The sequence below is a fragment of the Gorilla gorilla genome, chromosome 15, assembly GCF_029281585.2.
Source record: "Gorilla gorilla gorilla isolate KB3781 chromosome 15, NHGRI_mGorGor1-v2.1_pri, whole genome shotgun sequence".
Taxonomy (NCBI): domain Eukaryota; kingdom Metazoa; phylum Chordata; class Mammalia; order Primates; family Hominidae; genus Gorilla; species Gorilla gorilla.
Window position 1 is genome coordinate 86,706,112 of NC_073239.2, and position 4,050 is coordinate 86,710,161.

The window sequence follows — 4,050 nt, forward strand, 5'->3', positions numbered from 1 at the left end:
TATTCTCTTTCACAGTTCTGGGATATGACAGGTTCAGCTGATGGCTTTTGCTTGGGGTCCTCATATGGTTGCTGAGGATAAGTCATCTGCATCGTGATCTCAGAGTAGTCAGACTTCTTATCTGGTAGCTGATGGCCCCAGAGCAATTGCTCCACGAGGCTTAAGTCAAAGCTGCAAGGCATCTTATGACCTAGTATGGAAGCCCTACAATGTCACTGTCAGCACATTATATTTTGTCAAGCAGTTTACTAAGAGTGTCCCAGATTTGAGGGATGGGAGAAATAGACTCCACCTCTAAATGGGAAGAGTAGCAAAGAATTTATGACCATCATTAACTGTCCACATGGGGCTATACAAAAAATCAAATGGATGAGCAGTAGTTGTATGAAGCAGTCTGTGTCTATGGCTGATGGTGGTGGAGGGAAGCCAGCTATCCTAAAAGGATACCTTGTCCCGCCCCCCAACAGAGCCTCATGCAAATAACTTGCCCACTCAATAATGAGTGACACATAGCATCAAATTAAATCCACTATAAGGTGAAGGAGGAAAAAAAGAGTGTCAAACATTTCCAACAATTGAAGAATACTTACCAGAAAAAATTGACATAGAGCAGCTGAAAAAAGCATTAGGCAATTGAATTTTAAAAAGTGAACGCAGTAATTGCTTCTATGAAGAAAGACCACAAAACAGAAATACATTAACAGATTTTTTTTTAATTACCATTTTGCAACCCCTAATATAGCAATTGGTTTAGGTAGGGATCATCAATAGATGTGAAAACCCTTGAGTAAAAGGCAATTGGGGAATAATATATTCATGGCGATAAAGTATCACCACATGGAGTAATTATAGAGGGAAGATATGTACCTTTACATTGGAGAAACCTAGCAAGTTACCCATTTTAACCAAGTGGTCAAACTTGGAATTACTGATATCAAGACAGCCTGAACTCATGTGCCTCCTGATGGAATGCAATATGAAATTCACAACATCATTATAGGCAAAATGTTTAATCTGAATTTTATCAAGTCTTTGGACCTAGCTGGCAATTTATCAGAAATACAAATGCTAGATAAACAAATGAAATATAAAGAAACAACCTGACAAATCTAGTCTATGGGATATTTTATAAAACAACTGGCATGGATTCTCTTTTTTTTTTTTTCACATGTAGGGAGGACACAAGTTTTGTGCTCCTTGTCACAATGACCCCAGATTCCTGTTTGGTGTATTGTAAACAGAGGAGCCACTCTTCAACCCCCCTGCCCTAAGCAAACCCTGGCATATACTCTTAAAGAAGTAAATGTCATAACAAAAGTTGGAGATCTAGTCTAGATTAAAAGAGAATGAAGGCTGGGTGCAGTGGCTCATGCCTGTAATCCCAGCACTTTGGGAGGCCGAGGCTGATGGATCATGAGGTCAAGAGATTGAGACCATCCTGGCCAACATAGTGAAACCCCATCTCTACTAAAAATACAAAAATTAGCTGGGCGTTCTGGCATGCACCTGTAGTCCCAGCTACTTGGGAGGCTGAGGCAGGAGAATTGCTTGAACCCGGGAGGTGGAGTTTGAAGTAAGCTGAGATCTCTTCACTGCACTCCAGCCTGGTGACAGAGCAAGACTCCATCTCAAAAAAAAAAAAAAAAAAAAAAAAAAAAAGAGAATAAAGAGACATAACAAGCAAATGCAATGTATAATTGGATACTGGGTTGGAATAGTATTTAAAAACATTTTTTGAGGTAATTGGGGAAATTTGAGTATAGATTATATATTAGATGATATTATAAAGTTATTGTTAAATTAGTATGGTTGCTATGGTCTGACTTGTGCCCCCCTAAGATTCATATGTTGAAACCTAATCACCAATGTGATGGGAGGTGGGGTTGTTGGGAGGTGATTAGGTCATGGGTGCAGAGCTCTCATGAATGGGTTTTGTGGCCTTATAAAAAACGACCCATAGAGCTGCCTTGCCCCCTCCACCATCTAAGGGCACAGCAAGAAGGTACCATCTGTGAACCAGAAGTAGGCCTTCGCCAGACACTGAATCTGTGGGTGTCTTGATTTTGGACTTCCCAGCCTCTGGAACTGTGAGAAATAATTTTCTGTTGTTTACAAGCTACCCTGTCTATGGTAATTTATTCTAGCAATTCAAATGGTCTAAGATAGGGGTTATATAGTGGAATGTTTTTATTTTAGGAGGTGCAGACTAAAGTTTTTGTGGTTGAAGTGTTCTGATGTCTACAATCTATTTAAAAATGATTTGGAAAAATGCATGTATGTATTGTTTGTGAGTATAGAGACAGTGAAAGCACATATAGCAAAATAATAATAATTGGTGAATCTATGTGAAGTATATGATATATGACTGCTCATTGTATTATTCTTTCAACATGTCTGTAGCTCTGCAAGTTTTCAAAATGAAAAGTTGAAGGGAAAAAGAACATAGGGATGAGATTGTGAGATAACAGAATGAGATGAAGCATGGGTGGGCAGAATTCAGATCAAAGTATCAGAGAAATAAGGATGAAATGGAAGGGGTACAAATATTAGGCAATTAAAAAAACCACAGCAAGGGACAAAAATATAATTTTCTGAAATAGAGACATTAATTTATATTATGTATCAGAGAAAATTAATGCAGGAGAGCCAACCTAGAGATGTGTCCTAGTAAAGTTATTAAACTTCAAAGATAACTAAGCAAAATGATCAAGTCACTGAGGGGCGGGGGAAGCAGGCTTGTTTCCGAGTTCCGTGCAGCAACATTCAATGTCAGAAGAAGGTCATGCAATACTTAAAAAATATGTCCAAGGGAAAAAAAGTGTTACACATGGAGTTCAAATCCAGCCAAATTATCCTTCAACCATAAAGACTACAGATATCCTCGATCATAAAATAATTCAGGGGATGTCGATTCTTTGAATCTTTCTTGAAGAAACAATCAGAGGATGGATGCCAGCCAACTAAGAGATAACTGAGGACATTATAGAAAAAAGACTGGAGGCAAGCTTTGAATATATGTAATGTAGACTAAAGCAAAAATAATTCCACACTTTAGAGTGATTGAAAATAATGTAAAAATGACATGTCCTGACAATGTATAAATACATGCACTGAACAAATACTGGTGGAGGAAGGGGGAAAGTAGGTGAGAGGTAGATTAAGGTAACTGATTGTTACATCTGTAATAAGTGGGAGTCAAAAAATATTACTCAAGACTGACAAACCAAGTAATAGAAGCATACACATTTTTAATAGTACAAAATTAAACTCAGAGAAAGATGTTCTCTTTGGTAGGAGAGAGGAAGAAGAGAGGAAGAGGAAATGTGCTTTTTTTTTTCATTGTTCCTAGGCACTAATAGACATTTCTTGAATAATAGAAAACTAGAGGTATTTTTAAAAAGTTTTATTATAAAAGTAACAGAGCAAAAATGAAAACCTATTGAAATTTGAAAAGAATTATTCACAGCAACAAAGACAACAGACTACATAGTGAATGTTTTTAAAAAACTATATATAAACAAAAATAGAACATAATGTTACTATGTTAGAACTAATGCTAATTTATTTGACATATGAATAGATGTTGAAATAGGCTTAACTCACCTATTAAAATAAACAATATTTCAGAGTATTCTTAGGCAACACCCACCTTCATGCTGAGCTCAAGCAAGTGAGCACCTACAATAAGTGTTTTCAGAAAGGTTGAAAATAGGCCAGGTGCAGTGGCTCATGCCTGTAATCCCAGCACTTTGGGAGGCCGAGGTGAGTGGATCACTTGAGGTCAGGAGTTTGAGACCAGCCTGGCCAATATGGTGAAACCCCATCTCTACTAAAAATAAAAAAAATTATCCAGGCATGGTGACACATGCTTGTAATCCCAGCTACTCAGGAGGCTTCGAAGCAGAAGAATTGCTTGAACCCGGGAGGCAGAGGTTGCAGTGAGCTGGGATTGCGCCATTGCACTCCAGCCTGGGTGACAGAGCGAGACTTCATCTTAAAAAAAAAAAGAGGTTGAAAATAAAAGTACATACAAAGATAGGTGAGGCAAAT

The 4,050-nt window shown here is 37.8% G+C and overlaps 1 non-coding gene across 1 annotated transcript; it reads right to left on the bottom strand.

The window, feature by feature from the left end:
• Window positions 1-1,151: 1,151 nt before the first annotated feature.
• On the bottom strand, window positions 1,152-1,280 carry LOC115930714 (small nucleolar RNA SNORA11). Its single transcript, XR_004067329.1, has one exon. It is a non-coding gene; the product is annotated as a small nucleolar RNA SNORA11 (small nucleolar RNA).
• Between the last annotated feature and the right edge of the window lie 2,770 nt (window positions 1,281-4,050).